Source organism: Meriones unguiculatus, chromosome 3 (genome assembly GCF_030254825.1).
Source record: "Meriones unguiculatus strain TT.TT164.6M chromosome 3, Bangor_MerUng_6.1, whole genome shotgun sequence".
Taxonomy (NCBI): Eukaryota; Metazoa; Chordata; class Mammalia; order Rodentia; family Muridae; genus Meriones; species Meriones unguiculatus.
In genome coordinates this window covers 9,155,709-9,168,879 of record NC_083351.1, presented here as the reverse complement: position 1 = coordinate 9,168,879, position 13,171 = coordinate 9,155,709, and the positions used below count along the sequence as shown (strand labels likewise).

At 43.1% G+C, this 13,171-nt stretch overlaps 1 protein-coding gene and 1 non-coding gene across 5 annotated transcripts in view; one reads left to right on the top strand and one right to left on the bottom strand.

Annotated features, from left to right (window-relative positions):
- The window catches only part of Prdm2 (PR/SET domain 2), a 103,867-nt gene that overhangs the window by 86,399 nt on the left and 4,297 nt on the right, over window positions 1-13,171 (bottom strand). The gene's annotated exons all lie outside the window — the stretch shown is intronic.
- LOC132653360 (small nucleolar RNA SNORA17) lies at window positions 7,437-7,571 on the top strand. Its single transcript, XR_009591124.1, has one exon. It is a non-coding gene; the product is annotated as a small nucleolar RNA SNORA17 (small nucleolar RNA).

Here is a 13,171-nt window from a genome sequence, read left to right as displayed (position 1 = left end):
ACCACAATCGATACCTGTCTCCTTACCTGTCAATCCAAAGAGCTGCTCTAGAGACTGGGAAAGGAGCTATGACCTGAGAAAGTATGGGAAGAGAAAGAGCTTTGGGGAAGCCAGGAATATGAGCTGAAAGTCTACAGGAGGTAGATCTGGGTGCTTGGGCACCAAGGTGGACACGGTTTGCAGGTGGCAGTGTCAGAGGCAAAAGACAGTGCTGAGTGCTTCTTTGGCAAGGTGAAAAATGGGGAAGAAGTGACTGAATCCTGGATAAAACTGAAAACTAGAGCCTCTAACTTCAGCTGCCAGATTAGAAATGAATTATGAAAGGGCAGGTCAGGCAAAATCTACATATGGTCTCCATCCTCCCAGACGGGAGGACACGGCTGCTGCTTCCAGGGGTGCTGCCCTCCCCTTCCATCTGCTCTGCAGTTAGTTTTTCCTGTCCGTTTCATATTTTTCTTCTTTCCTTTTCCTCACCCTCTGTAGTTGCTAGCTCACAGGCATAATTCAAACAGCAGAGTTATCTGCTAGCTGACCCTGGACAGATAAAACAGTACAGTACTTAAAACAGTTCATTCTTTCATGCATTAGCTTAATGAATGGCAACTTTTTCTAATTAAAAAAAAAAACTACTATGTAACTTGAATTGTTACATGATGAAGCACAGCCTAAGACTTCCCACACCTCCCTCCTTGTCCAAACAAAAACCCATTCATCATTTCTTGTAGAAATTAAGGATCTTAACAATTTTTTTGCTTTGCTTTGTTTTTTCAAGACAGGATTTTTCTAGCCAGCCAGGTGTAGCCCAGGCTGTCCCAGAACTCTCTCTGTAAACCAGGCTGTCCTTGAACTCACAGATCCTCGTGCCTCTGCTTCCCGAGTACTGGGGCTAAAGGCTTGTGCCACCACTGCTAGCTTAACACCGTCTTTTAAAAGTTTACTATACACTTATGTTCAAGGGACCCTTTTCTCTGTCACTTCTAATCCTAACTGCTTAAAAATACATCCTATTTTTTCCTTCCTCCTTCTTGATTCCCAACATGGTAAATTACACACCTAAAACATCCTAGCCCAGGAAGATGGCTTTGTACGTAAAAGCACTTGCCGCCAAGCCTGATAGCCTAAATTCAATCCCCAGAACACATGTGAATAGAAAGAACCAATTCTCACAGTTGTCTTGACCTACACAGACACACACACACACACACACACACACACACACACATACACTGACATGCATGCACCCACACATATACATAAAAACAATAAATAAATGTACCTTTTAAAAAATATTTCACGGTAACAGAACTGTTAAAAACTCAACAGACTTCTTAGCTGATTTTTTAGCATATATATATGTATAGTGTGTATGAGGGTTTGTATACACGTTCACACGTGAGGAGTGCACTAGTGTGCAAGTTCTATAAAGTTGTGTGTACATGCATGTGGGGGTCAATAGGTTGACCTATGATAGCTTCCTCAATGACTCTCTACTTTTTTTTTTTTTTTTTTTTGAGTCAGGATCTCACTGGGCCTCGAACTTGCTAATTCAGCTAATCTACATAGTTGGCTTACCCTGGGATCCTGCTTCCACCTCCTGAGTACTGAGATTACAGACAGACAAGCCACTGGGAATCTGAACTCTACCCCCTATACTTTTGCAGAGATTGCTATTTATCCACGGAGGCACCTTCCTAGTTGGCTGGCTGGCTGGCTGGCTGGCTGGCTGGCTGGTTTGTTGGTTTGTTGGTTGGTTAAATTCTTTATTAAAGTATGGTAAAGTACAGCCATGTATGGTAACGTGTGCCTGTCACCCTAGCTGCTCAGGAAGCCAGGGAGGAGTCTTGAGTCTAGGAGTTCATGGCAAGCTTGAGCACCCTGGCAAGACCCTATCTGTAGCAACGACAACAACAGAAAAGAAGACTTGGGCAGTGTAGCTACAAGTGCCACTGTGTACTGAACAGAACAGCCCCAAGCCTGAGACTGTGTCTTTCATTATGGGCATTTAGCACTGCCCTGGGCCATCAATGCCAGCAGAGCATTTCCACAACTGGAAAAAAGAAAACAAAACAAAAAAAAACATACCTTCCCAAACACAAGCTCAAGAGCTCAGAATAATGGTCTGTAGTAATCACGTGACTAGTGTAATGGGATTACATGTGCTATCTATAGGAATGACAAACTCCAAGCACTATTCTGAAGTAGCTTTTTTAAAATAAACTTATTTAATTTTTTTAATGTGCATTAGGGTGAAGGTGTCAGATCCCTTGGCATTGGCATTACAGACAGCTGTGAGCTGCCTGTGGGTGCTAGGAATTGAACCTAGGTCCTTTGGAAGAGCAGACAGTGCTCTTAGCCACTGAGCCATCTCTCCAGCCCCCCTGAAGTAGCGTTGTTAAGGGTAAAGCAGCACTGCGCAAAAGCCCCAAAGTCCTGGCAGTGCTCTGCTGGAGTACTGACTGGGTCAGCACCACTTCCACAATCCCACTTAGCTAAATGGCATCTCAAAGCCAAAGTTTATCCACAAAGGATCCTATCAGTACAGAGAAGAATCTTCTCACACATCATCAAAATCATCCGAGCAAATGCTTTTTCATAATTTTTTTTAAGATTTACTTTATGTAAATCTTATATGACAATGCTTCACCTACATGTATGTATGTGCACCACATGCATGCCCAGTGCCCACAGAGATCAGAAGCAGCCTCTGGATTTTCTGCAAGTGGAATTACAGTCAGTTGTTAGCTACCATGTAGGTACTGGGAACCAAACTCTAGTCCTTTGCAAGAAGGAGTGCACTTAACTGCTGAGCCATCTCTCCAGGCCAGTGCTCTGAATTCTAATACTAAAAATTCAGCGCTTCTAATTTTCTACCTGCCAGTAGATACTGAAAATAGAAAAAGCACAGTAAACAGATATGTAAGCTTGAGCCTGTGACTCTCAAGCATCAGCTATTCACAAGTAACACTGATCTCAAGCTTCAGCTCTACCTTAACTTTCCAAAGCTCTAATCACATGCATGTACTTACTTTCTTTTTATATTTAATTATTTTATTTTATTTTATGTGCATGGATGCTCTAAATATATGTATATACATCATACAGGTGTCTGGTGCCCACAGAGATCACAAGAGTGTCAGATCCCTTAAAACTGGAGTTAGGGATGGTTGTAAGCCACTATAGGGGTATTGGGAGCCAAATCTGGGTCCCCTGCAAATGCAAAAAGTGATCTTGATCACTAAACCATCTAGGAACCTTTTTTTTTTTAATAGTGCCTGCCCTAGGTTACAGGAGACACTATTTAAAAAACAACAACAACAACAACAACAACAAAGTCCTGATCCTCCTACCTCTGCCTTCTGAGTATTGGGATTATAGGAGGGTGTTGCTGCCCTGCCTAGTTTACAGAGTGCTAGGGATAAAACTCAGGGCTTCTGGCATGCTAAGCAAAGTCTACAAACTTGGCCACATTTAGCTGTATTTTTCAAAATACTGCTTTTACATTCTGGAACAAATCATCCTTACCAATATTAAGTTGTTAATAATGGTGACTTGATTATTAAAATTCAGTACCAAAAAAAAACAAACAAAAAATTAATGGTTTCTCAGTGTTAAAACAATCTGAACAACTGGTAACATGCTCCAGAGACCTGAAAACTTAAGAGGTAAGTGCTCTCCTGACCCTGAGTATGTATAGCCCTGGAACCACTCACCACCCTGTGAAATAAAGCAGACTAATCTAAGGACAGACACACTAGCACGAAGCAAACAGATGTGACCAGTTATGTTGTCTTTGTGCATATCTGCAGACTTGTGACTTTTACAAAGCTATAGAAAAAGCAATTATCTTTTTAAATGTTGGTGTAAGTCTAGGAGAAAGGAAGAACAATAAAAATACTTAATACATTCACCCATAAATCACTCATCTTAGTTAAAATTTTTAAGACCAGATTATATGTTTTGTTCTTATTTGAAAAATACTGTAATTAACTTCAGAACTGTTATTTTTAAATTACATTCATTTATTGCATATATGTGTATATGTATGCATGCATGTATGTGTTTGCCTGCCACTGTATGTGTACAGAGGTCAGAGGGCAACCTGCAGGAGTCAGTTAATCCTCTTTTTCCAGAAACTTCAGTCACCTGGGATAGTGGCAAATGCCCTTACTTGCTAAGCCAGCTCTCTGGCCTAATAGTCTTTTTCCCCACATTGTAACATCAAGCAGGCAATTACCTGACTTGTAAGATTCCAGAAGCTCATGGCAAAGAATAAAGCAGATGTAAGCACAGGAACCAGCATTCTGTGCTAGAGTTAGACAAAATGCAATAAAGACAGATGAGGCACAAGGAAGCAGTGTGCTGTGTTAGAGCTAGCCCATAAGTGCAATACACACAGACAAGGTCGCACAAGGGAAAGGCACTTTGTGAAAGGAGTCTCATAGCTCTACATAATAAACAGTCTAATCATTTCAAACTAGTTCTCTAGACATATAAGCATCACAGTAGCAAACAATATGGAGATGAAACCTTTAGCTATGCAGATTTACCAACTGTGACTTACTCTGACCAAAAGACTCTGATAAGCCAGAAACTTAAAAATGAAAATATTAGAACCATGCCAGCTCCTGAAGATCAGATTTTATTAATTTACAAACACTATCAAATTGTCTGTCAGGATCCCTGCCAGGAGGGTGGTACTGCCAGGCCACACTCTGGAAACAAACAGTGCTTGCACTACACCTGCCCAGGAATTAGCTCAGAAAAAACACATCTGTTTTCTTTTTCCAAAGTAATGTAATTTCACAAATTACCGAGTTTCATCCTAAAACCAAAGCTCCAACTTTTCCTTAAAGATACAAATTATATGAGTGGATCATTGGTGGTGTGTTTGCATAGCATGTGAAAAGCTGTGCAGCATTTCCAAAACAGAAAAGAAAGTGCAGACAGTATTATAGGTTACATAAAATGCAGCAGGAACTGTACTGAAATGTGCACCACTTTAAGAACAGGGAAAATTTCGTGTCTGTGTGTAGATCATGAAAGCAGGAAGATTGAGCAAAAGCTGACTCACAGGGTGTGGCCTCAGCTGAAACCTCTGTCTCTTCCCCCCTAGAATGACTTCTACTCAATACCAAGGTCAGAGGTGACAAGTAGACCACAGAGGCACCAGCCTACACAGCATATGAAGAGGAACAGTGAACAGTTAACAAAGAACCTTCAAGTGTTCTCCCACTTCAGTAAACTAACCTCCATCCCATAGGCCAGAACACAACACAACTGTCCCAGGGCCTAGGTCCCTGCCATGTGCACAGCACAGAGTATTCTATAACCCTAACCCTAAATTAGAAAATGGGGACCTGGGAGTGGGGGGTTTGGTACAGGTACTGACAACACTGTTCCCAAGCAACAGACTGAAAACCAGGGCCTTCTATCCTGGAGCTACAGACACATGAGGAAATGGGGCTCATTAGAGCTTTGCTTGAAATATGTAAGTTGGAGAGTTCTGAGGTTATCAGCCCTCAGCTCAAGAGGGCCTTAAGCAATTAAACATTATCATATTAAAATGTCAAGTAAGAGGCCAGTTGATATCATAGGAAAGTACTATAAATCTGCACTTAAGACTGTGGGCAGGACTGGAGAGATGGCTTAGTGGTTAAGAGCACTGGCTGCTGTTCCAGAGGACCCAGGTTCAATTCATAGCACCCACATGGCAGCTCACAACTGTCTGTAACTCCGGTTCCAAGGGATCTAATGCCCTCTCACAGGCAGTTAAAATAGCAAGGTACATAAAATAAAATAAAATAAAAAAAAATTAAAAAAAAAAAAAAAAGACTGTGGGCACCCAAGGGTTTTCAAACCAAATGAGATTTTTTTTTAACTTTAAAACAGCAGTTCACAAAAAAACAAAACAAACAAACAAAAACAGCAGTTCACAACCTGTGGGTAGTAACTCCTTGGAGGCTGATCAACCCTTTCACAAGTGTCACCTAAGACCACTAGAAAACAAATATTGACATTACAATTACAGTTACGAAGCAGCAGCAAAAATAATTTTATGGTTGGGGTCAGCACAACGTGAGGAACTATACTAAAGGGTCACAACATTCAGAAAGTTGACAGCTGCTGCTTTAAAACAAAAGATGCTGGGCAAAAACCTCAACTGATAAAGTGCTTGTTGCTTCCTAAGCATGAGGACCTGAGTTCAATCCCAAGCACTCTTGTAAAAAAGCCAGGTGCCACAGCGCACACACAGGATCCAGCGCGGAACAGGAAGATCCTTGGTACTTGCTGGCCAGCTAATCTAGTCAATCAGCTCCTTTTGTGAGAGACCTTCTCTCAAAAGTAAAGTGGGCTAGGGAAATAGCTCAGTAAGTAAAATACTTATTTGTCATGCTAGTGTGAGGCCCTGAGTTTGAATTCCCAGAACCCATATAAAAGCTAGGCACAATAATAGTAATCCCCGGACTTCTACACAGCGATGGGAAGTGAAGAGGGACTGAGTCCCTGGAAGCTCACAAGACAGCTAACCTGGCTTACACAGCAGTGGAGACCCTACCTCAGACAAGGCAGAAGTTGAGCAACATCAAAGCTGTCCTCTCACCTCCGTCTGTGCCCACTTGTCTGCACCAATGAGTGCAAACCATGAACACACACACACACAATAACTAAATAAGTAAAAATTAAAACAATAAGAAATTCATCACAAAATACTGCTCCCAAGTAGTATATATATAGGGGATATAGCTCAGTGGAAGAGTATTTGCCTAGCACGTATGAAATAATGGGTTCAGTCCCTAGCACCGCAAAGGGGGAAACGACGAGTTCCTAGCATCTATCAATAAAGCTAAGCTTAGAAATAAATGGTTGGCTATTGTACATTATCATTTGCCTGACTAATATTAAACACATCTATTTCCCTTATCCCCTTCATCATGTATCTATGGCATATTTCATTGAACATGGAATTCGCTAAATCATGAGTCTCAAGCTTTCTACAATATATATTATCTCTCACTGTAGCAGTAGCTATTCCTTCCACTGTACCAAGAGCAAAAAGGTCACTGTCAATTTACCTGGCTGAGATAATCCTATCCTTGAATTAAAACTTTTCTTTCCTCATTTTAAAGACTAAATGCCAAAAAGAAAAGAAAAGAAACACACATACACACACACACACTCACACACAGCTGTAAGGATTAGCATGAGAGGTGGAGATGGGGCAGGAGCACTCGGGCTTTCTGCTCAAACCGTGTGCTCTGGCTGGGGATCACTGTAGATTCCAGCTTACAGCAACTCCCAACCAAAGTCCTGCAACCACAACCCACTGCTAACTTCACATTCTGCAAAACAGCACTAACATAAAGAAGTTTCAATTAAAAGAACCTTTGTGATATCGTTGGTTGTATAAAAACTTGCCATTATTAGAAAAGGAAGAACCTGCCTCTAGAAGCATTGCAGGTGCGGCTGCTGTGTCTCTTGTGTCAGTAGGTGGTAGAGAGGAGAGAGGCTATGTCTGCCATCAGCTCAGTGTTCTGACCTGCGAACATCTGATTGACTAGTAACCTAGCACTTCCTGAAAAAAGCAAGCTTGAGACAACTCCACACAGGCCCTACGGCTCCCAGTCCTGGGAGCAAGCCTGAGACTAGAAGAACCCCACCTGGGACTACAGCCCTGGGGCAGGAGAGAGCCCGAAGGACAACCCTCAAATGAGGCCACTATTGCAAACCAAGCAAGGACTGAGCCTGAGATGACCACCAGACCCGTGCCATGCGGCCTGGACAGGGAGCTAGCCTGACACGACCACCAGTGGGGTGCCCCACAGGCTTGAGGGGGTGAGGGACAGACCATGGACGAGATGACCCTTGCCTGTCCCATAATGCACAAGTGGGCGTAGGACTCCTGAGACAACCCCAGACACTCGGGAACCCTGGGTGCAACTAAGAGGATCAAGGAAGTGGTGGAGAAATAGAAGAGAAAAAAGAAACAGAAGGATGAACACAATGAAGAGAGGCAGAACTGGAGACTTGAGGGTAGTGAGGAACAGCCTAATGTGGGTAGCCAGTGATGTCACCTGGGAACATGGTGGGGTCCTGGCCTGTTCTGCCATCAGGAGCCACATCTGGGTCGGTGGGCCTGCAGCAGCAGCATGCGTCTGTTACCACCAAAGGCCAGGCAGATTTTTCTGGTCTGCATTCCCACCCAGGGCCACATTAATGTCTGAGGGCTGTGCAGAAGTGACCCCACCCCTCACCTGGGCATCACAGGAGAGCTGGCCCTGCCCCTGGCCAGCCCAGCACATTACCCAGGAAGCACGGTAGAGCTCTGGATGTGGGAGTTGCAGGTTGGTTGGCCCTAGAGAACCTCTTGTCTGCTGCTAGATGGCGCAGACGGGAGAAAACATCCTCCTCCCTTCCCTTGCCCCTCACTATCTATGGCAGGCAGGAGAGCTAGCCCCAGGGTCATGACAGTGGGAGAAGTGGCCATGTCCTTCACCAGCTGCAACACTAGGAGACTAGATCCCACACCTCACTGGGCAGCAGGGTAGAGCTGGTAGCCAGTGTTGCTGGAGAGCTGGTGGGCTGACCAATTCAGATACCTCTCAGACACAGATCCAGAGCTCAGAACTGGCCCACTCCAACATCTACCCCATCGATGAACTGTAAAAAGATTTTCTTCTCCTGAGGTCATTGTTATCTTGCAGGTTTAATTCCTCTGTCTGCTAATCTAGACCTAGTCCTGGAAGCTTCTAGCCTTCATACAATCTAACCTAGGCCTGTTTTCAGCCTTTGAGACTTACTGCTAAATAAGCTCACCCTTTCTTGTTCTTACTGAGCTCCGGACTGGCTGGTTTAACTCAGCTGTTCTGGCTCAAACTTCTCTCCAAGCTGACTTTTTCAATCTGGCTTTTCTCTCGGCCTCTAAATTGTTCTACTTTTCCTCAAACTAACTCCAGCAATCTTTTCTAATCTTCTGGCTCCTTCTCATTCTCTAGCTTGTTCTGTCTCCACCTGTGTCAAGCTTGTTTTCTCATTCATCCTCTCTGTAAAACTCTCCCAGTAAAACTGCCTCCTCTCTCCCTCCACATCACCTCTTAAGTAGTTTCCCTTTCCTCTCTCTTCCCCTGAAAGTTGGGTATATCCTATACTGTCACCTTCTCTGATTTGTCACTTTATTTTTCTGCCACTCAATTAAATATCACTTTCAAACATAGGTGCTTCCTTCTACAAACTAACTTTACCTTCATTGTTTGGGATTAAAGGCTAAAACCACCATGCCCAGACCTAAACTTTTCTTTATCTGATCTTTGCTCTAGACCAGGATGGCCTTGAATTCAGATCTGCTTGCCTGTCTCCTGGAATAAAGGCCTGTTTGTATACCAGACAGATCACACAGACCTAGAAGGTCTTGGGATGTCATCTCTTGCCAGAGCAGGCATGTTCTGAATTAAAATTCCTCTACAATGAACTGCACAAGTGCATGAAGGAGTCGGTCCTATACATCCAAAGCTACAAAATCTAGATGACCCAAAAGCAACAGGATATTGCACGCAGGATATTGTCCCAGTGAGGTTCCAGTATCAACAGAGCAGCAGAGCCAGAGGCCTCTGTAATAAACAGTTGCAAGCAAAGAAGTGTGGACAAAAGGGTATACTGTGGGAAACGCTGTGGCACACTGCAGCTTCCCTATGATGTTCTAGCTGGCCGCTTTGAGTGGCTTTCTCCCTGAGTTCTCAACACAGCAAGACTTTTGTGGTAAAACTTTGAAACCTATTCAAGACTTCTACTAAGAGTTTCCTGAAAGGCAAAGAAAGCTACAGAAACATGAAAACAGTGAGATACCACCCAAGTGCAAATTTTCACCATAAGACCCCTAAAAGTTTCATCTGGTCATGCTGCAGAGGCCTCGTGTAGCTCTCAAGATTTTTTCCTACACATTGCAGAATGCAGGAAAACTCATCGTGTACGTAACTCACATCCACAATGGGCTTCATTACACCACAGGTGAGTACCTGAGAACTATGACGAAACTGACAGTCACCGCTGGCACTGTGCTTGGTCAAGGAGCTGGCCACATGGACATCACAAGATTCACCTACCACTTTAGTGAGAGTTGTTTTGTTTTCTTTTTGAGGTGGGAGTTAACTGGTGTAATCTGAGGTTTGAGGTTTACACTGTAAATGTGTAACAACTCTTCTCAAGACCACTTAAAACAGTAGGAATACCTACTATCTGTAAAGTATATGAACTGCTCCACAGTTTAAGAAGGCCATAAATACATAGTTGATAGTTTGTTATTGTTGTTTTGGTTTAGTTTGGGTTTGGTTTGGTTGTTTTGTTTTGTTGTTGTTGGTTTGGTTGGTTGGTTTTTCAAGACAGGGTTTCTCTGTGTAGCCTTGGCTATCCTGGACTTGCTTTGTAAACCAGGCTGGCCTCGAATTCACAGGGATTAAAGGCATGCCCCACCATATCCAGCAGCTTTTTTTTTTTTTTTAAGAAAAATACAGGAAAGGGGCAGGGAGGAGATGAGGGAGGGAAGGAGGGTTTAGGAGGGAATGAGGCAGCAGGGATACAGCTGGGATACAGAGTTAATAAAATGTAACTAATAATAAAAAAAATAAAAAGAAAAATACGTTTCTTCAGAATAACTTATTTGTAGTTCTCAATTCAACATAAAAGTATATGTCTAGGAATTTATGATGAAAACATGAAAAAAAGCTTGGTGCGGTGGCAAACAGCTGTACTCCCAACACTCAGGAAGGCAGAGGCAGGCGGGTCTCTGAGTTCAGGGTCAGCCTGGTCTATAAAGTGAGTCTAGGCAGTCAAGGCTACACAGAGAAACCTTCCATCACCACCACCACCCCCCAAAAAAAGGAAAAAAAAGTCTCTTGATACTGGTCTGCTATGGTCAGTAAAATGATGCCCTCCATGCAAGGGTATCTAGAACACAAGAACAAACCAGAAGGGGACAGTTCCAGGCAGCTTTGGGTTCCAGTTTAAATCTGAACTTGACCTTTTGATAAGTATCCTAGTTTGCTTTCTGCTGCTGACATAACTAACTTGGGGAGAAAATGATTCATTCTATCTTACAGCTCACAGCCCATCAGGACAGGAACTAAAACAGATCGTGGAGGCGAGCTACTTACTGGCTTGCTCTCACCTTGTCCAGGGCTGAGATGGTCCACAGTGGACTGGGCCCTCCCACATCAATCAGTAATCAAGAAAATGCTCCACACAGATGCCCCCAGGACAATCTGGTAGAGACACTTTCTCGACTGAGGCTCCCTCTTCCCAGATGTCCCTAGCTTGAGTCAAGTTGACAGAAAACTAACCAACATGGTAGGACTCCCAAGCTCTGGACATCGGTCTGGAGTAGAAGTCATAAGTGGGACTACAGATCCATCACCTACTGGAGGACAGACAGTCTCAGGACAGACTGTTGGAAGGTCTTATTCACCTGGGAGGAACAACAAAGCCTGACTGAGGACATACCATAAACAAAATAAAGTCCAATATTTAAGGAAATTTAAACAAGGAAGCCCCAAGATACTAAGCAATTAGAGACTAAACCACACAAGAAAACTGGAACGAAACAAAAAAGCATCCACACTACAGTGGCAGAACAAGCAGAATGTGATGGCCAACTTAACAGGAAACAAGAAGAGATGGGTGCAAACAATCTAGAGGCGGATGGTGAATAACAAGGACGACTATAGAGACATTTAAATACAAGCAGCCAGGAACAGGGACAGGACTGGAGCGGAAAGTGGTGGGCTCCACGTTGGCATCTGATGCTCAGAAGGCAAAGTTCCCAAAGAAAGCTGTGGAAGTCAAAGGGGAAAACTGGCCCCCACACAGACTAGCATGGAGGTCAGAGATGAAGATGCAGACATTTTTCATGTCACTAGGGTGACTCAAGAAAGAGGACTGCCAAGGGGGTAAATGTATCCACAGCAAGAAGATGGAGGATTTGACTCTATGGGAAGCATGAACTGCCTGGGGTGGTCACCACCTGCATCCAGGTCAAAGGCCTTTCAACAACAGTCACAGTCTCTCTCCAGACCTATTGCACTGGAAATATCTAAGAAAAACATAGTTTTTCAGAAACATTAAACTGCTTGCATTTTTAAAACACTTCCTTAAATCACATTGTGTACGTGTGTGAGTGAGTGAGTGTGTGTGTGTATGTGTGTGTGTGTGTGTGCGTGTCCATCACAGGTCAAAGGACTACTCCTGAGTGTTCTCTTTCCTACTGCTAGGTCCTGGAGAGTCTTAGCACGCTGAGCCATCTTGCTGGCCCTGCTTGCCTGTTCTTTACCTAGCTCAAAATACCTCAGTAAAAAGAAAAAGTAATATTTGTCCCCATTTTGCAAACATTAAGTGAGAAGAGATGCTACCTACATCCCCCTCACACACACCAACACACACACACACACACACACAGAGAGAGCTGTGTAGTCCTGTGATCCTGTCATTCTGCACGTTGAGGTAGGGTTCTGCTAAGCAACAACAGGACTATATGCAAACAGTAACTCCATGTGTTCTGACATGGAAACAAAGCTTCACACTCAAGCATCTCAATTTACCTCCAAGAGCCTTCTTTTTCAAACCTTCTACCTGCAAGTGTATCTTAAAGCCAGGACTTGACGAATTATGGCAAAGTCTTTAAGCCTCAGAAAACCAAACTGAAGGCCAATTTTATAGTCTCCAAAATATGCCTAATGTACATTGACTGACTAAACCCTTGGGAAATATACAGGATTCATGCTGAAATATATACAGTATTAGGGGACTCTCACAATTCTTTTCAAATTTTGAAAGTATCATTTAAATTAATTTTCCATGAGAGTTTAATAAAGTCTTAGAAAACTACATGTAAGTACATCTAAAATGTGTAGGTCTTACCAACTTCCAGACGGGCTGTCCACAGTAATCAAGATAACATCTCCACTTAGCTTTACGTATTTCAGACAAGCTGAAATAAGCATGAAGTAACTCAGCTCTTTCAAAACAAAGCCTAACAAGTGATTTATTGCAAGGGCTACAAAATATTCTTCTTGCCAAAATAGCTGAAAAAATATAGATAGATTTAGTCCAACATTTTTTTTTAATACATGTTCTAAGGGGCTAGTAAATGAGAAACACAGGACAGGTATGACATGAACCAAGATTC